General features: G+C 39.2%; 1 protein-coding gene across 3 annotated transcripts in view; it reads left to right on the top strand.

Moving 5' to 3' along the window:
* Positions 1-23,912, top strand: part of BTBD9 (BTB domain containing 9) — a 401,740-nt gene that overhangs the window by 260,184 nt on the left and 117,644 nt on the right. The gene's annotated exons all lie outside the window — the stretch shown is intronic.

Raw genomic sequence — 23,912 nt, 5'->3', positions numbered from 1 at the left:
CTGTGTATAGTCCGTCCCAGGTCTTAACATTCCAGATACCATGAGTGGCTTTTCCTGTCTAGACCTCTTTTATCCATGCCCACAGGTTTTTGCTCATTTCCTATCAAGATCATAGTTTAACTAATTAGATCCTTGAATCTGTGCCTTTACTGCAGCTTTCTTTGAAAAGGGACTCTGTATGTTTGAGTGGAGGGATAAGTTGCCAGTGTCTTGGTGTTCATAAAGTAGTTCTTTACGTTTACAAAGGGACTAATTTCTCCTCTCCTCTCCAAGTCCTGTTCATGCTGGGACACAGAACATATTGACTGTGTCCTAAAAACTTGGTGAAAACTAGAATGGGAAATATGAGAGTAACTTGCAAATGTTTACTAATTCTTTGACTGGTCAAAAGTCTAAATTTTCGTAACGCCGTGTGTTTCCTAAATGTAATCCTTTACTTTAGGGAAATTTGGGAGAGTAATATTAATAAAGTAGCAGGAGTAGAAATTATCCCAATGTATAGAGAAATTTTAGAGCTCAACTAAAATAAATAATTTGGTTTTAATTTTGCTATGGATGTAATTTTTAGTTTTAAATATAAATGTTGATAATCTTTGTGACTTTTAAGTCATTTGAAAGTTAGTGCTGAAGCATTACCTGATATTATCAAGGCTTTTAACTCCGTGGAGGGTCATAGAATTGTGATGATGGGGTGTTTGGGGGAAGCCACTCCTTTTCACCTGCTGCCCAAGTTGTTTTATGGACTAGACTTCACTGTGTATGTGATTCTGTAGTTAGGGGCACCCTTACTGAGAAGGATCTTATTAGAAACCAAACCACCTTCAGTCACAGGATGTGTAGAGCTTTTGGCTACTGGCTTCAGCCCAGTGCACTGCATTTTGAGCATGCTGCATAGAAGACACCTCCCCCTTCTTATTGGAGAAGAACAGGTTTGTGGACACTGTAATTATCCATGAAACAGGTCTATCTGGCATGAAAGGCCATGGCAGGGATGAAACTTAGGATCAGTTGTAGTGAGGGATGCTGTTGTTGGTCTGTATGTTTTGTCTACACTGAGTTAGTCAGCATTATCAGAAGCCATAATAGTCTCAGACATGTCAGGGGATGAAAGAAGATTGCAGAGATGCAAGAAGTGTTTTTGGTGTCTGGTCAAACACTTTCCTTCAAGTCCTCTTCTATGATGCTCACAAGCTTGACGTCAAAGAGCACTGCAGTCATTTGTCTGTCATCGTCCCTCCACCAAATAGGAGCACCTAGGCAGATATGTGTGTGTACCTGTCAGCAGATGGCCTGCAGCGGGATCCCCTTTGGCTCTTATTTTACTATCTTACAGCGCAAAGTTGCCCCCATGCTGGGCAGTCAGGGACATGGTTTGAGTTGTGAAGGAGTGTAGGGAGATTTCATTATTCTTTGTCTGACATGGCAGCTCTGCTGAGTCTACAGGGGTGCTTGAAGTAGTAATGGCCAGCTTTCCATGTTGATGATCTCAGGTGCATTTTAGCTGCACACAGGCCTCAGCCAGCCATTCTACAGGGACCTCCAAGAAAGGAGTGGTCCTCTAGTGGGGCCACAGTGTGTGTCAGAATCACCTGGAGTTATTTTTAAATTGTAGCTGCCTACTGCTCCCTCTTTCCTATGAAATGTGCAGTCCTCCCTTGAGAACCACTGACTGATACGAACTTCAGGTTTTCACGGGGGAAAAAAGTAAAGCTAAAATAATGTCATCATGAATAACTAGTAGGGTATCAAGCTCTACTCTTACATTTCAAGATTCAGAATTTCTTTCTTTCGTAGTTCCTTGTTCTTTGTTTCATAGTTCAGGCTACTCTCATTAGAGTAGTACTCTCCTAATAGGCCTTAAAATTACTTTTAAAATATTTGTGTTGTTTTTTAAAATCAGATTTTAATGTTATTACTTAAAGCGTATAATGATGTCAGGAAAAACATAAATAAAAATAACCGCACTAGCATCATAAGATTTTAGTCTTCTTTTTCCACCAAAGGGTTTCTTTCACATTTTTGTTGACAACATGTCATTCCTCATGCCTGCTTCACTTGCACAGACTCCTGGGGAAGCTTTGTAACCCTGTGGGTTCATACATCCATGGGAATGGGACCCTCCTCAACCACACTGACCAGATCTGGGCGTCAGACTCTACCCACAGCACTTCTCCCACCTTATCTGCTCCTGCCACCACAGCCCTTTCTCATTTGGTGGCTGCTTCTGGTTGGTGCTGGGATGTATTCTTGCCTGGGAGAGTCTTGCCTCTCTGTTAGGAGGCATTTGTAGGAAACTCTAACCTGTCTTACTGCTGATGCATAGAAGGAACGTTAGAATAGATATGACTGCTATTTAAACATTAAACCTCTCAAAAAATGTATTTGCTTTGCCGTGGCATTCCACTTTGTGATATGTATGTAGCATTTGCCAAATCCCTCCACTTTTTTCATAATAATTGCCAAAACTTCCTTTTCATTTAATCTTGTATTTAAGTTCACTTCTTTGAATACCCTATCAGTTATTCAAGGAGAGAGAATAATACCCACCACCCAGCTTAAAGAATTATCAACTCATAGACAACCTGGTTTTATCTGTATACTACCTACTTCCTCCTCATCAGATTATTTTGAAGCCAATTCCAGACACTTTATCATCTTACCCATAAATATTCCAATATATATCTCTATAAGTAAAGCCTCCTTTTTGTAGCCATAATCACAATATCATTATAATACCCCAAAATTGAACCGTTATTCCTTATGAGTATTAAATCAGTGTTCAAATGTTCCTAATCAAATCAAAGTCTGGAGTGAGTTTATGTGTTTTCATAGGTTGTTTAAATCAGAATTCAAATAAGGTCCATACTATCAACAAGTAGCTGTTATGACTCTTAAATCTCTTTAAATCTGTAGGTTCCTTTACATATGTCTGTCTCTGTCTTTCTTTGTTTTTTCCCCCTCTCTCTAATTATAATTTATATGATGAAGAAACTAACTTTTTGTCCTGCAGAGTTTCTAACAGCCTAGATTTTGGTGATTAGATCCCCATGGTAACATTTAATGTGTTCCTCTGTTGTATTTCTTGTATTTAGTAGTTAGATAGAGGCTTAATCTGATTCAGGATATTTTTGGTTTTGCTTTTTGTTTGTTTTTTTGTAAAATGCTCTATAGATGGTGGTATATGTCTATCAAGAAGCACAGAAAATCTTTGATTGCCTCTCGCTTTTGGATAGTCACATCCATTCATGATTATTTCCTAAATTCATTCTTTTATAATTTGGAATTGCAAAATGGTTATATTCTAATACTGTCATTTCTTCTTTGTTTAGTAACTAGAAAGAGAAAAACTTGCCTGAACACTCATTTGGTAATCCTAAAATGCAGTTTGCCCAGGAAAAGTAGGATAAATGTTATATTCTTTCTTCTTATTTACCACTTTTCAAATTAAAAAGGTGGTTACCTAGCATCCTCCAAAGGTGACCAGTGAAGTGTGATTGTGGGGGTTTTTTGGGGGGAGGAGGGTGGAAGGGGAAGTACGTATTATTTTGAATTTATGGGATTAAACAAATTGGACATCTTTTAATCACTTGCGGTTATTTTTATTGATATTCAGATTGTCCCCATCTTTAGCTTCTTCATGTTGGCTCTTGAGTCTTTCTGACATAATCTCAGTAGTCCTCAGTAATTCCTTGATTTCTGGCGTGACACGATGTACCAGGTTCATCTTGTACATTTATTGTCCCTCATCTGGAATCAGCCATTTCTGCAAGAAGCCCTGGTTCCCTCAAGTGGGAAATGACATTTGGAAACCTCAGCCTAAGCACTTCCTATTGGGTTGGTCACTATTGCTAGGCCTTTTCAGTGGACAGAAGTAGGAAATACATGCACATATATTTATTTATTTGTATATCATATATTCAACAGGTAAAATATATCACTAGTGCCTGCTGACACTTCTAATTAAAATTCAGTACACAAAGTTTTTGATTAACCTTTTGATCTTCCATCTCCTTTTTTCCATACTGAAAATCTTGGTTACTACTGATAAAGCACAATAGTTAATTTGCTTTGTCTTCAGTACATGCAAAATAGTCTCAGAATTACATTACTAGTAGTACCTTAAACCATATGATTACTGAAAATAGTTTAAGATTTTTGCAGTTACCTTTAGGGCCCTTAAGGTATATCCCACTAGAGATGTACAGTAAAATTACTGTGTTTAAAAGTCACTTAGGGGCTTCCCTGGTGGCGCAGTGGTTGAGAATCTGCCTGCTAATGCAGGGGACACGGGTTCGAGCCCTGGTCTGGGAAGATCCCACATGCTGCGGAGCAACTGGGCCCGTGAGCCACAACTACTGAGCCTGCGCGTCTGGAGCCTGTGCTCTGCAACAAGAGAGGCTGCGATAGTGAGAGGCCCGCGCACCGCAATGAAGAGTGGCCCCCACTCGCCGCAACTAGAGAAAGCCCTACGCACAGAAACGAAGACCCAAACACAGCCATAAATAAATAAACCCAAAGGTTTTTTAAAAAAAAAAAAAAAAAAAAAAAGTCACTTAAAATAATTCTCTGGGTGGTCATGCCACTATTTCAGCATACAGATAGATTCATTTGTTCCATTTTGCTTTCAGTATTTAGTGATTGCCTTTAAATTTTTTTGTTTTATAACTATGTAAAATATGCGCATAATTCCAAAATCAAATATACAAAGCTGTTGTATTTAGAGAAATCCAGTTTCTATTCCTGTCCCCTCTACTCCTGTAGGTAATCTCTTTTTCCCCTTTAGTTTCTGGGGTTATCCGTTTTTTAAAAAAAAAAGGAAAATAAGTAAATATATGTAATTAATATTTTGTATCCTCCCCAGCATTCTTAAATAATTAGTAGCATACTATATGCTATACATTCTTTCTTTCTTTACCTTGCTTTTTTGTACTTAACACTTATCCTAGAGCTAACTATGTAGAAAGATATTCTTTATTCCTTTTGAATAACTGCGTGGTACTCATTAGTGTAGATATACTGTAGTTTATTAAACCAGTCCTCTATTGATGAACATTTGGGTTGTTTTCAGTCTTCTGCTACTACAAATTGTGCTGTTGCCTTTGGGATAGATTTCTAGAAGAGGGCTTACTTGATCAAAGGGTAAATGCATGTATAACTTTGTTAGATATTGCCAAATTCACCTCCATAGGGTTTAATCACATTTTAAAATTCTCATTGGCAATATATGATAACGATTGTTTCCCCCACAGCCTTGCCAGTGGAGCATACTGTCAAACTGCTAGATTTTTGCCAGTTTGATAGGTGAGAAATGGTATCCCAGTACAGTTTTAACTGCATTTCTCTTATGAGAGAAATTGAGCATCTTTTCATATTTTTAGGGCCATTTGCATTTCTTTTTTCCTTTTTAAATAGCTCTTCTCTTCTTATGAGTCTTGTAGATGAATAGAGAACATGCTTTTAGTAAGACTTGGGGGAACAGTAAGTACTTAACGCTGGTACTAGAGTGTGGTATTTAGCATTACGTGAGTCTGGTTTCCCTTCTTAAGGTCTCCTGGTTCTTCTGGAAAACATAAGCTCTCATAAGTCCCTTTCCATCCTTATCCTTGGCTCTACCTCTGCTTAAGAGATAGTAACTAGAGCATGGAGCTGTAGGCTCAAAATTCAAGGTTTTTTAATCCTTTCAGAGAGTAAGAAAAAGCTTCCATTACCAGCTTTAGGCCATTAAGTATTACCTCTGTGTCTACCAGCATGGATCCAGGAAGTCTGGTGGCTTTTTTTATTCTACTTCCTTGTTAGTAATTGAGGTAGGGCCACCAAAATAGGCAGCACAAGCACAGGAACTCTTTGTCGCTGAAGCTCTGGGAACACTCACTACTGCTGCCACCAGGAACTGTGTTGTCTGAACAAGAACATTGGAGTCCGTATTCATCTTCCACTGTGCTACCTGCAATACCATCAGAAGCATCCTCCTCTCCTCCATTCTCACCAGTTTCTTCTATTGGTAGAACTTCACCAAAAACAAAACTGGAGGGAAAAAAACCCACACCAAGCTGGCAAGCTTGGGAAATGTAGTTTATGCAGCTTTAGCCTCTGACATACGTTGTAAAGCAAGGGAGTGAATGGAGCTGAAAGCAGATAGATGATGAGTGCAAAGGCAGAAAGTGTAAAAGGGGCTCCAGTCATCAGGGGACTTACCATCTGATTCAAAGCAGCTGGATAAGACCATTGGCAAGGCATAGAAATATGTGGAGTGGAGAACAACAGACAAAAGCACAAGCAGAGTGTGGAGAAAGGTTAAATGTTTAGTTGGGCTGTGAAGGAACCCAGCATATTTTCTTGCCTTGTAAGGTAAGGTTTTATGAAGAATGGTATTTTGAGCTGGGCCTGGAAGAATTTAGTAAACAATACAGAGCAATACAAATGTGCTAATTTACATAGCAACAAAAATGGCTGATACTTGTTCCCAGCTGGAGGCAGGAAATAGAAAATAGGTGGTCTGTAGTTGCTACTGTCATCTAAAAGTATTTTGAAGTAGCATCTTTAGAATTCTGCAAAGTCCTGGGAAGGGAAACAGTTGGAAATCTGCTGTGAAGGGCTTTTGGCATCCACTGAACTAGGCATATGACTTCTGCGCTTAAAAAAATGTGTCCTCTGGAGCAGAAACAGAGATTTGGGAGTGAGGGAGTTCATCAGGGGGTGGAGGCGTTAGAATGTGGCAAAGAAGCAAAATTGTTGGAGTAACAGAGGGGCCCTAAAGACCTTAATTCAGAGAGTTTTCTAAAAATAGCACTATTGAGTCTGGACTAGTCTAGACCAAGAGGATTTCTTTTCCCAGCCTGTTTCTATAACCAGATATTAAGGCTGGTTCTAAGCTGGTCAGTGAAGCTTAACTTCTTTATCTACTGTAAATTACTTGGCATTAAACAGACATTTATTAAGAGGCTGCCAACCAAGTGTATCTTAGGCACTGGGGATAGAAAGATACACAGGTGCAGTTTCTGCCTTGGAGGATCGTATGAGCTAATGAAGGAGAAAGACACTTAAATAGAAGGTGGCAACACAGTAAAATAAGTCATCTCTTGGGAGAATTCAGCAGATGCTGTAGGAACACCGGAACAGGAGCACCTAAGCTGAGTTGGGGGATGGTGTCACAGAAGACCTTCCCATAGAGGTGATGAAACGCTCCTTAAGTCTTTTTAAGGAAGAAGATGGAGAGTCAGGGGAGAATCACATAAAATGGTGAGTGTGTGCAAAGTGTGTTAGTGTGTTATTTATCTCTGACCAATTTCAAAGCCAGTGCCCCTTCCAGTGGACCACCCTGCATTTGGTGGAGGGGGCAGTGGAGTAAGAGTTAGAGTTATTTGTAGTCTCTCACCCTTTCCCTGGAGAAGATTAAGCATTATTTTCTCACAAGGTCTTAGAGTTTTAGAAAAATTCAAATAAAATAAATACCCCACAATAATGCATAAAGAACATAATACAGTTTGTTTGCTTCCCACCTTGGGGAGCCCCTATTTTCAAACAAGAATGGGCTACAGTTTTTATGTGTGGGAGACAGCAGGGGGATGATTAGAAAGTGACCTTCTCACAGTCGCTTAGGATTCTCAATTTAGGATGTGGCCCTTTGTGTACATTTAAATTTCATTATCTTTTTTTTTTTTTTAAATGACTTTTTAATTAGTTTATTTATTTATTTACGGCTGTGTTGGGTCTTCGTTTCTGTGTGAGGGCTTTCTCTAGTTGCGGCAAGTGGGGGCCATTCTTCATCGTGGTGCGCGGGCCTCTCACTATCGCGGCCTCTCTTGTTGCGGAGCACAGGCTCCAGACGCGCAGGCTCAGTAATTGTGGCTCATGGGCCTAGTTGCTCCACGGCATGTGGGATCTTCCCAGACCAGGGCTCGAACCCGTGTCCCCTGCATTGGCAGGCAGATTCTCAACCACTGTGCCACCAGGGAAGCCCCTCATTATCTTTTTATACCTGTTCGTTTGTTGTTTGTTTTTTTGAGAGTAAAGACTGCCTGAAAAGTTTTTATGGCTCTTATTTTACAGAACTTACGTGTACATTTTACAGGATTGAATTTTTTGGATCCTACTTGTATATCCCCTTGTTATAGCAGGAATATAGTAGGGTGTGTATGTGTGTCCAGGGTAATGTAAATATGCACAACTATTTTTTTAAATTATTTATTTATTTATTTTTGGTTGTGTTGGGTCTTCATTGCTGCATGCGGGCTTTCTCTAGTTGCGTCGAGCGGGGGCTACTCTTTGTTGTGGTGCGCGGGCTTCTCATTGCAGTGGCTTCTCTTGTTGTGGAGCACGGGCTCTAGGCATGTGGGCTTCAGTAGTTGTGGCATGCGGGCTCAGTAGTTGTGGCTCGCGGGCTCTAGAGCGCAGGCTCAGTAGTTGTGGTGCATGGGCTTAGTTGCTCCACGGTATGTGGGATCTTCCCGGACCAAGATGGAACTCGTGCCCCCTGCGTTGGTAGGCGGATTCTTAACCACTGTGCCACCAGGGAAGTCCCACAACTTGTTTTTAAATGGGACATCATGGAGCATGTATTCAACATGATGCAACAATATCACTTGCTCACAAACCATGGTTCTGCCTCAGACTGGCATTATGAATAGCCAGGTTGTAGTGGGCGAGATGTTTCTCTGGCACTGACTGTGAAAGATATTCTGGTGGCCAAGGGGACGTAAAATCTAATTTTGTTGGCCTAGTCACTAGTTCAGTACCCCAATCCTCCACTCCAAAACCAGGTAGGTAATTTTTAATTTAATATTTTAAGTAGGTAATACAAATGTGTATTCTTATTTCCCCCCTTTTATTATTAAACACATATTCAGATATACCTTTTTTTAATTAACAATTTTTTTGAGATCTTTCAGTGTATAAAGAGCTTTCTCTTGATTCATTTTTTTTTACATTTGTGCAATATTCCATTGACTAGAAGTGCTATAATTTATTTAACCAGTCTCCTTTGATAGACATGTAGGTGTTTCCAGTCTTTAATTATCAATAACAATTCTATAATGATCCATTTTATAAATAGTGAGGTTGAATCAGAGGTGGTTCCAATAAAGCCTAAAACAAACAAAAAAACCCATTATTACTTCCAGGGCCAGCTATATAATTTGCAGGATGAAAATGTGGAGCCCCTTGCTCCAAGGGTAAGAAACAAGTGCATTAAAAGTATTTTAACAAGAAAAAGAAAAAGCTTTTTCCTTTCTTTTGCAGTCTTTCAATCTGGTCTGTTGTTTTTATTTGCTATTTAATGTTGTTCTAGGTAAAGAAAAATTAAACTTTTAAATTGTTAGCATGTATTTTATTATTTGTCTTTTTATTGTGCAATGGTGGTTTTAAATGTAAATATAAGAGCATTATATTTTATGCAGAATCACCAAAATTACACAATTCACATTTGCTCTTTGCTAGCTCATATATGTATATGTATTAATTCTTACTAGAACAGTGGAAATTCTGCACAAAACTATATTGTTTTTATTTCAATTCCTAATTCACACGCATTCTACCAAAACCCTCTACCTTTGACTTACTCAGTAAGCTTCCTTAACAAGGAAGGACTGAAGCTAACACAATATTGTAAATCAACTGTACTTCAATAAAAAAAAAAAAATGAAGGACTGAAGGGAAAAGGAACTACGAGTTGCCCTATCTTTTCAGCATAAGCATTTGGCTAACATAGGGAAATAACGAGAGTGAAAAAGGATATGATAGAATTCCTTGGTTGGTAGTGCTCCTTAGAATGTTGCTGACTTTTTTCTACCTTTGAGGTAGGTTCTGGTTTGACGGGAAAGTGGCCTCTCCCGGCCGTCAGCAGCCCAATTTACTCAGGCATAGTCATGGCCCATTGACCTTGGCTTTGTTTTGAGTCTCACTCAACCTGCACATGTGAGTCCACTGGAATTCTGTGCTTCTGGGGCATGGTGAACACTATACACAAATTGGGGCAATGGAGAAGTGTGGACACATGTATGTCACATGTCTCCTCTGTTCACGGGCTTGCTCCATTGTCCCATCAGACTTCATTTTAAAAACATAAGTTCAAAGATAAGACTATTAAGAATTTAAAGACAGGGACAGTGGAGCATTAAACTAAGTGTGGGTCCCTTCTGAGTACAGGACCTGTCTGAAAGAACAGGTTGTGTGCCCATGAAGCTGGCCCTCATTACCATTTCTATTTAACATTGCCTTGGAAGTTTGGGGTGGTGGGGAGAGGGAATGGGGGAGAAGGTGAAGAACAAGAAATATGTGTGATAAATACTGGGGGAAAGGGACCAAATATCTTTATTTGCAGATGTGATATGATAATATACCCAAGGAAATGAACTGAAAAATAACTAAAACTAATAAGAACTCTAAGGAATGTAGTCAGATACAATTGTATATACAAAAATCAAGTTTTCTCAAATACCCCCAATAACCAACGGAAAATTCCATTCATAATAGCAATACAAACTATATAACACCCAGTAACAGTTCATGAGCCATACTTTTCCTTTATACCTATGCCATGCCTAACTGTGTTACCAAGGATCACCCATCCCTGAACCACCTTATGCCATTAGAGATGGGATAAGGGTCAGGAACAAAGGTGGGAGGCAGAAGGATGATGTGAACTCATAAATAGTATGGATGTGAGGTGAGCATGCCGGGGAGATCTGCTAGAAGTTTTTAACTTTTTTTACCCACAAACAACAAATACCTACCTAGGAATAAAGCTAAGAAGTCCATAGGTTCTAATGTAAAGAAACTATAAATCTTTAAGAAACAGTGAATAATGGAAGGACATATTCTTGGATGGGAAACTTTAATATAGTAAACACTTTGGTTCTTCCCATCTTAATCTACTAATTTAATGCAGGACTATTCAGAATCCCAGTTGTGCTTAAAAAAAAAAAAAAAAACTAAGTTCTTTAAGAATTTTTCCATGAGAATAAATAAATGGAAACCCCTTCCCCACCAAAAAATGAAGGGAAAAAAAATGAAATGAGAAGTCTAGTACCACCAGGTATTAAAATTCATACTACATACTAAAGTAGTGTGGCATTAATGCAAGAATAAACTGGTAGATAAATTAAGCAATCATCCAAACTCTGAACTTTATCTCAGTGTATGTAAGAATATAGTGCAAGATTAAAGATGACGTTTCACATCCATGGAGAACGGAAAGGTAATATAGCAAATGGTGCTGAGACACTTGACAATTGAAAACACATGAGATTTTCTTCATACTATATACTAAAATAATTTCCTGTTATGATTTCCTGTTAGATTTCACATTACTCCAAAAGAACTGTAGAGAACTATTAATAACTATTTATTTGATCTCAAGATGAGGAACTACTTCTTCAGCATAAAAGCAAAGGCAGAAACAAACCATAAACAGAATTCAGAGGTGTTTGACAAACTGGGAAAAAAATAATTGCAACATATATGACAATGTGTAATTGTCTTTAGTATATATGAAGTACTTTCCAAATAAGTAAGAAAAAAATGTGAATCCCCAATAGGAAATGTGTACAAACAGCAGTTTATTTAAAAAGAAAGAAAAACACAAAAATCTAAAAAAAAAAAAAAATGGCTCTGAAGAACCTAGGGGCAGGACAGGAATAAAGATGCAGACCACAGACGTAGAGAATGGTCTTGAGGACACGGGGAGGGGGAAGGGTAAGCTGGGACAAAGTGAGAGAGTGGCATGGACATATATACACTACCAAATGTAAAATAGCTAGTGGGAAGCAGCCACATAGCACAGGGAGATCAGCTCAGTGCCTTGTGTCCACCTAGAGGGGTGGGATAGGGAGGATGGGAGGGAGGGAGAAGCAAGAGGGAGGAGATATGGGGATATATGTATATGTATAGCTAATTCACTTTTTGTACAGCAGAAACTAACATACCATTGTAAAGCAATTATACTCCAATAAAGATGTTTAAAAAAAAAAAGGTTAAAAAGAAAGAAAAACACAATAGTCAATAAACTTGAAAGAGTTTGACCTCACTAATAATCAAAGAAATGCAAATTAAAACAAGATACCGGGTCTTCCCTGCTTGTGCAGTGGTTAAGAATCCGCCTGCCAATGCAGGGGACACGGGTTCGAGCCCTGGTCCAGAAGGATCCCACATGCCGTGGAGCAACTAAGCCCGTGCGCTGCAACTTCTGAGCCTGTGCCCTAGAGCTCGCGTGCCACAACTACTGAGCCTGCATACCACAACTACTGAATCCCGTGCGCCTAGAGCCCGTGCTCCTCAACAAGAGAAGCCACTGCAGTGAGAAGCCCGCGCACCACAACAAAGAGTAGCCCCCGCTCGACGCAACCAGAGAAAGCCTGCGCACAGCAACAAAGACCCAACGCAGCCAAAAATAAAAATAAAAAATAAATAAATTTATAAAAAAAAATGATACCGTTTTTTGGCCTGTTTTATTGGCAAATATTTTAATTAAAAATTTTTTATTTACATGAGTAGTACAGCAATCAGTCCTCAGCAAAACCCAAACAATACAGAAGTACATACACTAAAATAAAATATTTCTGTGTTTTAACTTGCATTAGCCTAGTTATTATTAAACTTGAGTATCTTTTTACGTTTCTTGGCCATTTCCTTTTTTTTTAATGAATTACAGTACATCTTCATATTCTTTGACAACTTTTTTGTTGCTTGAGTTTTTATTATTAATTTGTAGATTATGGATATTCATTCTTTGTCTTTTATATATGTTGCAAATATTTTCTCCCAGACTGTTAGTTACTTTTAAACTTTGTTTATGGTGTCTTTGTTGTACAAAAGTTTTTTATTTTGATCCAGTCTTATCTGTCAGTCATTTCTTATCTTTCTTCTGAATTTTGTGACTTGCTTAGAAACTCCCTCCCCAGCCCAGATTATAAAAATATGCTCCTCTGTAGTAGTTGTCAGTGGTTGGTTGTTGTTTTTTTTTTGTTGTATGTACGTTTTTAGCATTTAGCTCTTTAATCCATTTAATATTTATTATGTGTATGGTCTGAGGTAGGGGTTTACCCTTATTTCTAAAATATGTAAGCAGTTGTTTTGAAATCTTTTATTGATTATTTCTTCCTTTCCCTCGTTGATTTAAAATAACATATATCATGGATCTGTATATCTATTCTAGATTTTGTGTCACATCATTTAAAATAACTACACCTTAATAATCTATTTTACTGTCTACTACTGCAAATCCACACTCATAGCTATTCTTTTTCTAAATTTTCTAGGCTATTCTTTCAAATTTTCTTTTCCAGTGAACTTGAAAATCAGCTTGTCAAGTTTCATTTTAAAATCCTGTTGGCAAAGATGCTTTAAATGAAAATACTCAGTGTGGGTGAGGCTGTCATGAAATGGACAGTGTCATATACTGCTGAAATATGTTGTGTGATGTAAGTTTTCCAGAAGGCAATTTGGCAATATGTATTAAGTGTCTTAAAAATACCCCTTGATCTACTACTTCTACCTTTAGTAGTTTACCTTAAAGAAATCTTCAGGAAGGACATTTTTTTTACATTAATGTTCAGCATGGTGTTATTTATGATAAGCAAAAAATGGGAAGGACTACAAACGTCCAACAATAGGGGGCATAATGAAATAAATTCTGGCACATTAGCATATCAAAATTCCTGTATAGCCATTCGTAACATAGGGAAATGGCCATAATATAATGTAAAATAGCAGTAGTATACCATCTTTATAGCCAGATCAATGCCAGTATTTTAAAGATAATATATGTATTTTTAGATGTACATATATTAATTTGCTATGGCTGCCATAAAAAAATACTATATACTGGGTAACTTAAACAACAGAAATTTATTTTGTCACAGTTCTAGAGCTTGGAAATCTAAGATCAAGCTGTCAGCAGGTTTGGTTTCTCCTGAGACCTCTCTCTTTGGCTTGTAGGTGGCCGTCTTCTCACTGTGTCCTCACATGGCTTTTTCTGCATGCACTCCCATCCCTGATGTCTCCTCTTCTTGTACCTGTCTTATTGGATTAGGGCCCCATCCTTATGACCTCTTTTAATCCTAATTACCTCTTTACAGGTGCTACCTCCAAATACAGTCACATTCCAAGGTACTGGGGGTTAACATTTCAAAATATGAATTTGGGAGGGACACAATTCAGTCCATAACAGTGCATTAAAAAAGGACATAAGGAAGACTATCAAAACGTTAATAGAGGTTTTCTGGTTGGTGGGATTCCAGGTAATTTTTATGTTTTTAAATTATATTTTTATGCACTTACATATTTTCATCCGTGCATATGTGTTACTTTTGTAATCAGAAGAAAATTAGTGTTTCTTTTTCAAATAAAGCTATTTCCACATTGCCTATGAGGAGACAAGGCAGAGTGGGCAGGGCCAACACCTGAGTCGTCCATGCACCTCAGTATCCCACTTGCTCCCAAGTATAGCCACTAAATTAAGCAAAGTCCTGTTCCTGGTCTAGGTAGGGAATATCGTGATTCACCTGATGATTCTATTGAGTAAACAAAGAGTCCTTGAGAATCTAGATAAAAGATGCCAAACCAAAAAGAGTGTAATACATATACTGTATGATTCCATTTATAAACAATTCTAGATCTTGAAAACTAGTGTATAGTGACAGAAAACAGATCGACAGTTTTCTGGGGTTGGGGAGGAATTACAAAGGAGCATGAGGAAACGTCTGAGGATGATGGAAAGGTTTGTTATCTTGATTGTGCTAATAGTTTCATGGGTGTGTACAAATGTCTAACTCATCAAATTGTACATTTCAAACGTGCAGTTTATTGTGTGTCAATTATATCACAAGAAGGATGTTTAAAAATGGGAAGAAGGAAGTGGAAGGAAAGATTTCAGTAGCCATTTGGGCACTATGGTATTATTTATTTATTAAAATAGTGATGTGAGGGCAACGGTTTTGTGAATCAAATTAAATCTTTGGAATTTGGAGGCTGTTGGAGCAGACCGCTGCATAAAATGTTTTGGGAGGGGGCCTTTAAACCCAACGGCCTTCTCCTGCCCCATAACTCAGTGTAACACCGACTAGGCATGTCACTGATTTGAGTAAAATTAAGTGATTGTATGATGTCGGGTGCCTGGTAGGTGAGCCAGTCTGACACACAGTGATCTTTTTGAATTTATTGTCTCGTTAATATTGTGAAGATGGGTATGTTTCTTTTATAACTGCATTCAATACTTATCGTTTTTCAGACAGGAATCCGTACCGTGCTACAAGAGAGAAATGTACTTAAAAATCACAGCATTACCTGTGGTAAAATTATCATAAAAACTACCTGGTACTGAAGCAGGGGATTGCTTCAATTCTGCCCTCATAATGACAGGAAATGGTCGTTGGTGAAGTTGTTTTCCATGAAGCTGTGATGAAATCAACTAAAATGGTAATAAAGTGGAGTGTAAAAGTGAGGGACTCAGGTGAGATGTAAAAGTGCAGAAGGTGTTAGAATGTTCAAATTAGGATCTTCAGGAAATGATTCTGTAAAATATTAAATATGAGTTGGTTGAGTTCTCAGTTCAGAACTGTCAGCAGTGCAGGCAGGTCTCGTGGCTGTTGGTGGTGGATTTCCCTGCGTGCCGTCCCCGGCATCCTGACTGGGCGGCTACCATTTGGCTAATGGCCAGGGAAGCTGGATAACAGAGAAATGGTCTTTGGTGGCAAATGATAGTTTAGGAAAGGGCTTAGAGCCCTATTTCCTTCCTTCTTGCTCAAAACTGAGGAACTTGTCGCCCCAGGAGCATTATCGTATTTTTTCCAATGATCCTTTGATGAATTAATGTTCAGTAGATGCCTGTTATAACAAACTGGAAGCACACCTCAGTAAAACCTCAGTGAGCTGTGGAAACACACTAAAATATATATCATCAGAGGTGTTTTTTATATTATAGACATAACTGTCTGTTGATACTATGTTCCAAATGTCCCATCTATTCCCTTCTTGCCATCACTGCTGCCACCACCCTAGTGCACACCACCCCCATCTCTCCTGCACTGTTGTCTGTCATGCCTGCCTACTCAGCAGTGTCCCTGCATCCTCTCTAGTCCTTGCCATTGTTCACCACACTCCTATTGGAACACTCCTTTGCTCAAAATCACTCAGAGCCTTTCCACTGCTTTTAGGATAAAGTTCAAAATCTCCACCGTAGTCCTCAAGGTCCTGTATCATCTGGTGCTTGCATACACCTGCCTCATCTTGTGCCAGTCCCCATCTAGCTTTCTGCATTCAGGCCACGAGCCTTCTTTCCATTCTTAGAATGCGCCATGCATGCCCTGACCATGGGGCCTTTGTACTTGCCATTCCCTCTGGAAAGCTTCTCCCCCTCTCCTCATTCTCAGCCTCACTGCATCACACCCCACCCCATTTATCTCCTTAACCTCCTATTGATCATTTAAATTGCAGCTTAAATGTCACTTCTTAAGAAAAGTTTTGCCCGACCCTCTACCCCCAGTTTGGGTTAAAGTTTCTTTGTATGATGCTAATAGATTTGGGTGTTTTTCTTCCAAGTACTTAGTTTCATTTGTAACTATACATTTGTTTATCTGGTTCGATAATAGAATGGACTGTGTCTCTTTTGTTCACTGCTGTATTCCCAGCGTGTGAAATCTCAATATTCAATAAATATTTACTAGATAGGTGGATAGATGGACAGTCCGATGGAAGGAAGGAGTGATGTGTTGCCTTCTGAGGACCAGACGATCAATGCAGATTCTGGTTCTCACTCTGCTGCTGATTTGTTGTGTAATAAATAAGTCACAATCTCTCTGAAACTCCAATTTCTCAGCTATGAAATGAAAAAACTAACCTAATGATCTGTTCTTTTGTGTTTAAACAAGTATCCTTTTGGTTTGGATAACTGTGTTCATTATATACCTTAGGCCATAATACATCATCCTCAGTGATCCAGGCAAGGCCTTCTCTTTTATTTGTGTTTCCTCATCTTTGTTAAACCCCACTTCTGCTCCCCTCCCCTTATGACCATTTCTAAGATGTTTCATTATGTCCTTAATATGCACATATATTTGGAAAATCTGTAATGTTGGGAGAGGGTTGTATATGTGTTTTAATCATCAAAAATGTTTTTATGCCATAAGTCTTATTCTTTTTCATACTTTTCTGACCTAGTATTATGGTTTTATGACATCGTTGTTTCTTAATGCTACTTAGGATTTCATCATAATAACTATAAATATATTATCAGTGAATTTATATAGTTCTTACTATTTGCCAGACACTGTTCTAAGCTCTTTACATAAAATCATTTAACCTTCACAACTGTCTTGTAAGGTGGGTACTGTTATTGTCTCGCCATTTCATTCATTCCCCCGGTGATAGGTGATAGAGACCTAGGTCGCCTTCAGCTACTTGCTCTCAAAAACAATGCTGCAATGAGTTTCTTTGTGTTTGTCTCCTTTGCATCTTTTTTCTGAGACCTATATTCAAATGTATGATCCCTGAGTACTGAAGCATGCACACCTTTCATTTTGATCCATACTGCCAGATTGCCTTCCTGCAGGGCAGTGCCAGTTTACGCTCCCACCGCCAGGAGCGCACGAGAGCCCTTTTCCTCCACACGTCCGCACCCACACTTAATATATGTGTTCTTCTACTCTGCCGTTATGATGGCCATAAAGTAGTATCTTGTTGTTATTTTAATTTGCATTTCTCTAATCCCTATTGATTTTTTTGCCCACTGCTACTGCTACCACCCTAGTGTAAGCCACCACCATCTCTCCTCACCACTGCCCTGGTCTTTCTGCTCATGGGTCTCCCCCATCCTCTCTAGTCCTTCTCACTGTCCTTCACCCTCCAGCCAGAGTAATCTTACTGGAACACTCCTTTGCTCACAATCACTCTTTAACCCACTGAAATGATAGGTGTTCTGATGATGACCCATACTTGCATTCCTAGGATAATTGCTTCTTGGACATGATGTATTTTCTAAATAATTATTGGATTTGTTGGCTAATATTTATTTTAGAGTTTTTACACCTATTTTCTTAAATAAAATGGGCCTATAAATTTCTTTTCTCATCTCTAAGTCATTTTATAACCAAAGTTACATTAAAATGACTTGAGAAGCTTTCCCTCTTTTTCTGTTTTCTGGATCAATATGTAATAAGATGTAAATTTTCTGTGCCTTGGACTAAGTGGTCCTCAAGATTCTTTTCTAACCGTAAATTCAATGACTTGATGAGCTACTGTGGCTCTGAGTTTCTTACCAGTGCTTCACTGGTTGTGTGGATTAGTCAAGCAGATTCACATATATCCAAGCCCTCAGTCATGTCAGAAAGCATTAACCTCCTATGGGCACAAAATTGTATGTTTTCCATCCTGTGCCCATGGAAATGGGCTGAAACGGGAGTTGCATAGTCAACTGGTATCTCTCTTTATTCATTTGTTTCATTAAATTTTAGCCACAAAAATTTTAGTGTATAAATCGTATCTAATGGATTTCAAGGAGCCCTCCTGGCCTCCCTCCCACCCCAGCTGATTTCCTGGCCTCTCCTTTCCTTCCCCATAGAAACACACTGCTTTATTTTATTTCCTCCCTTCTTTCTGGCTGCACTCTTCTCCTTCCTGTCTGTCTGATCTTTATGGCTCTAGAGGAGAATTGGGTTCTTTGAGCCTACAGACAAAGAGATTGCCAGAGAGTTGGTTTTGGCAAGATTGGAATAGTGGATTGCAAAGGGAGGGGATTTGATCTCTGCGAAATTGGCAGGTGATTGAAAAGAAATTCTCATGCTGGTGTATAGTTTCGTGATAGAGAGATTCTGGGGTAGACACAGGCTGTTGGTGTCAACACCCGGTAGCTTTAAAGAACTTGGGCAGTGCACACTCAGTCTCTTCAGTTTAAACTGCTTTGATAAGCTTTGCATCATGATTCTCTGACTCTTGTTCTCAGAGGTGGAATGCAGTCAGAACATGTGACATTGCTGCTCGTGTATCTCCCGTTCTTCTTAGTACATATTACTTTAAACTGTAATAGTAATTGTCATATCATTTTATTTTTATTTCTCATCTGGCTGAGGACACAGTGCAGGCAGAGAAGATTATTCGTCAGACAGTGGCTACCTGGCGAACACAGTCCATATAATGGGAGTTAAGCTGAGATCCAGAGACTGACAAGCTATTAAATCTAAAAGACAGGATTTCTTATGGTAGATCGGATATAATAATTTTATATCTCAGTATTTTACATATGTGACATTTTGTATAATATACAATTAACTGCCTGCTTTTGACATTTGAAAGTTAATATGAAGGGAGTTATAAAACAGACACTGTAAACATCACCTCCCAAAGTGAAGTGGTAAATGGCTATCGGCCTCCAGGAGGGTGAGACCTAATTATTCCTCACAGTGCACTCTGTACCTTTTTACTACCAGTTTGGGTTTCATTGTCTTTGATAAACAAGATAATTGATATAAATGAATATGATCCTGTAAAATTGTTCCCCAATTGCAGGTTTTCAAGCTGGAGGTATAATTTTCCTTATGGCACAGTACTGTTAATCTTTAAATGGGTAGGTTGGTAATCTGCCTTTCATAAGAAGACATTAGGTGAGTCTCTCCTTACCAGAGCTGACAAAAACATTGGGTGTACCCAGGGCACAGGAAGAAATGACTAATGGTCACATTAATGAACAAGAGCATGTGGATTTTTGAGCGGGAGGCTTACAGTTGGGAATGCAAGAGAACTATCTTGGAGGTGAAAAGGAGATGCGGTCTTCCTCAGGAAGAGAACAGAGGCATATGTGCTGAAAAGGGAGGTCTGGGCGCCGTTGGCTTTCCCCTCCTTCCCCAGCCCCAGCTCTGATCACTTAAATGCTGATTTGGCTGCACTGGCTGACCTACAGGCTGAAATCTCAAACAAGGAGACCCTAATGTGCTTTCTCCTCTTATTTGGTGGAAGAGGACTGGGGCTTTGCTAAACTACCATTTTGTCCCTTAAATTAATACTCAGCGTTCTCGATCCTCTTTTGAAAGGCTCTCATTAGGAAATGTCAAGGGCCAAGCAAGCAAAAGAGGCGTGTATGTTTGCACCCAGCAGGGAAGTCTGGGATAAGATCATTGGCAGTCTGCCTTGAAGAACCCATTTCTCTTTATGTATAAAGTACAACCAGGAAGAGTGAATGAAAAAGAAAGTGGATAAACGCTTAGGAGAGAGTATAAGATGGCATAGCCGTGACTTCTTTTAGGGTAATGTTGTGCAACTTAGCATCGGAGTCTTGGTGGTTTAAAAAAGTAATAATTAATAATTATTGACTTGTCTAGGGCATCTAGTATTTAGTTTTAAAAACGAATTTAAACTCATGGCAAGGAAAACCATGGTGAAATGAGATTTCTCCCTGGACAGTTCGCCTTGGCAGTGTTATCACAGCCTTTCAAAGATCCAGCTTGCTAAGGGTAGCTTGCTGTCCAGCTTAATGTCATCTCTTCTCCGAACTGGTGCACTGGCTCCCTCCCGCTCTCTCCCTCTTGAAAGGTTAGCCTTTCTTCAGAATAGCACAGGTTTTTCCAGCGACATCTGTCAACCTGGCAACGAGCACACCCTAAGGAAATTATGAACATTTGAAGACCATCTGAATACTGTAGGGAACCTTCCCTCTCCCTCTCCCTCTCCCTCTCTTCTCCCCCTGCCCCCATCCTGCTTTCACCCAAGAAGAGTAGAGCACCCATATGGCATTTATCACTGTCCATATCACTGATAAACTGTAAGCCTATTTGTGTCTGTGATTTTTTTTAATGCGTTTTGATTTGTTCACTCAGTGGTGATAGCTCATGAAACCTTAAAGCGGTGACTATCCTAGAAGGCAGGTTGTGGGCAGACCCCTTTGTTTAATGAAAGGAGACCCCCCCCAGCCACCGTACTGTTAGCACAAAGAGACTTCTTCGCTCTAATAACTCCCATGATCTTGATCTGATTCAGTAGGTCAGAAATTGCTGTCCCCAGCAAATATCGACCAGAAGAAAATGCTTTCTTGTTTTTTTTGAAACTGCCAGCTGCATATTACCCTAGCAGGTGCTAATAGGTTTTTGCTGGTCAGTAGAATTGTTATTGGTTCTTCCTTTCCCTGCTTCCTATCCTTTTACAATTACAAGGTGGCTCATGAGAATAAAAGTCTCACCTCTTGTGTAATACCCAGATTTCTGAAATGCTAGTCCCACCTACCCATACCATGTGGGGAAAGCCTGGCCCTTCATGACTAGGGAAGCACCAAGCCTGGATCTTGTGAGTTTTTGAAAATCTCAAGATGCGTTTGTGAACATGATCTAATTTATTCTTTCAGTATTCACAAGAAGGCAGAAGGAGGAAGGGATTCTTTTCTTTATGGGTAAAGAAACTGAGTCACGGGGTGGTTAAATGGCCTTCTCGAGATTGCCTAGGGCATGGTTTACAGAACTGAGGTGAGTTCTTCAGGTACCTGCTTTCCAGTCCATTGCCTTGGTCCAGTGGATGTTGGAGCTGAAGGCAGGCAGGGGGTAGCAAACGTTTTTCCTCTCAGAATTAAAGTATGGAGACATGATGCAAAGAGGGCTAGAACTCAGAAATAAGATACTTCCTAACTGACAGGTCCCAGAATATTCATAATAAACTTCTGTTTAAAAATACTCACACCCATTTTTCATTTCCCAAAGCACTAAGTGTAAACCATTAGAAGAATAATTAATTGAGAGTAGTAGCAGAAGGTGCTTTTTAAACTGACTTTTATTGTATTTTAGACAAGACTCATTTCATCATACACTGTAAGCCTACTGGAAAACATAGCATGATTCTGTTTCTTCAATCTAGATTAACTTTGGCCTCCAGAGGTAGTGTAAATCGTACTTTTTCCTGAGTTGTTTTTTTTTTTTTCTCATAACTACTTTACTTAGGAGTATGAGTAAAGTTGTTCCAGGTCACTTACAAGACTTTGATTGTCAGTCTTTGAAGCTAGGTAGACAGATTTCCCCAGGGACCCCAAGTTCGCCTGTTAGGGAGCAAAACCTCAGTCTCACCCAGGGGATTGCTCAACTTCCCCACAGCCCTGGGCTGGCCCCTCAGGCTAAATCTGGGAGAGCCCAGGGAGGCAAGTTTTCCCTCAGGCGTCCTGTGGGGTTTGATTACAGAGTCTCAATTCTGAAAGCTCAATATTCGGAAGTTAAGACTCACCTTTACCTGTATGTTTCTTCTGAATTCCAGTCTTGCTCCCTTGAGATTCTCAGAGATTCTTTCCTTCTCACACAATTCAATCCAGGATGCTTTGTGGGAACTAAAACATGTGAGAATTTGGTGTCGTCTCCCACCTTTTTCTCTCTGCCTCCAAAATCTGTGGCAGGCAGTTTCTGCCAAAGTGGAACTGTAGGAGCATACTTGCCACAGATCTGATTGGGACATTTTCTGTAAAATGTACAGGATTCCGCTTAATGTTTGATTGCCTCACTGCTGATAACTATTGTAAGTAAAATCTCAAATTTTATATTTATTGATACATTTTAAAGGACCGTCATTCAAGATCATAAAACTCAAGAGTTATCCATTATCTCAGAATCATTCTGACTTAAAGTTTGAACCAGATACATCCTCCAGCTTAAAACGAAAAAAAATTTTTAAAAGAGAGAGACAAGAGCTACTACTTTGTTACAGGGATGGTTTAAAAAAAAACACAAAAATTTACGTGCAAACCACTGCTTCTTTTGTGGACCTTTTAAAAACCTTTTGCACATCTTTGTTCTATGTTTAACACGAATGAGAAATATTCCCCCAAAGCTGTGGTGACATCTTAGATCTTGAGTCACAAAATTGTTGTGGCCTGAGAACACCTTTCAACCATTAGTGTGGAACAAAAATAACTCTGTTGATATCAACATCTTTTAGGACATAAGGAAAAATAAATCCATGTAAAACGCTTATACTACTCGTAGAAAAAGATGCCCTTTACATTATAACTTTTAAATTTTCTTGAGAAAGAGTTTCCTAAACTTGCAAGACCAATTTCAGTGACTTTTTGTATGTTAGGTATTTTTCCCCATATCAGCTTGAATAACTTGTCGTGATGTAGGGGGCAGATATAGAGTCTTTCTCTGACAGATTTTGTCCAGAGAAAAGGAAAAAAATCACCCCAATGAGATATTGCCTATTAGTTCAAACACAGAGTTAGCTGTTTGGGCTATCTTTTTTCTTACATCTGGAAATTCCTTTGTCCTAAATTTAAAGGCCTCACCTGCAGAGTGAATCCCCCTTTGATACGCTGCAGTGGTTACCGCTGTTAAACATCTGATGCTTGATTCTTTAAGGTCTTTTTGAATCGAAGATTTTCACAGCTAAAACCTCCAGTGTGAATGCTGGAGTTTGAAAACTACAGATAAGAGAGTAAACCTCTTAAGCAGTTAGTTCTGGAAGGTGCTTTGTGAATTCACTGAGCCTGGTGAACATGCATACTTGGCATCCACTGGCCCCACCCCACCTCACCTTTGCCCCTGGGAATAACCACCTCTGATTTCTCACCTCCGTCTTCTATAAAACTGCCATGTTCTCTGAAACATGTTTGGAGCTATAACTTTCTAAAGTTACAAAGTTTGCATACTTTGGGAGAAGGGAAAGCCACATTTAAATTTTGGAAAAGTGTTACCTCTTCCTGTCACTGGCTAAATAGAACCCAGCATGATTGTCAACGTCCTTATAATCTCAAGATAGGGTGTGTGATTTGGGCAACGTTGGTGATGTTCAGAATTGGAGCTATAACAGGAGTGATGAGAACACAGATTATACTGACTGAAACAGACAAAAATGAAAACAAAGAAGAAAGGAAAAGAGGCTCAGAGGAATGGGTCGCCAGCATTCAAAAGGCAAGGTCTGTTTTCTTCCCATGGGCTCCCCCTGCAGATATGGAGAGATGGTCA

The sequence above is a fragment of the Balaenoptera borealis genome (genome assembly GCF_965194805.1).
Source record: "Balaenoptera borealis genome assembly, chromosome: 12".
Classification (NCBI taxonomy): Eukaryota; Metazoa; Chordata; class Mammalia; order Artiodactyla; family Balaenopteridae; genus Balaenoptera; species Balaenoptera borealis.
Note: the sequence above shows the minus strand (reverse complement) of the source record. Positions and strands in the feature narration are given on the sequence as shown.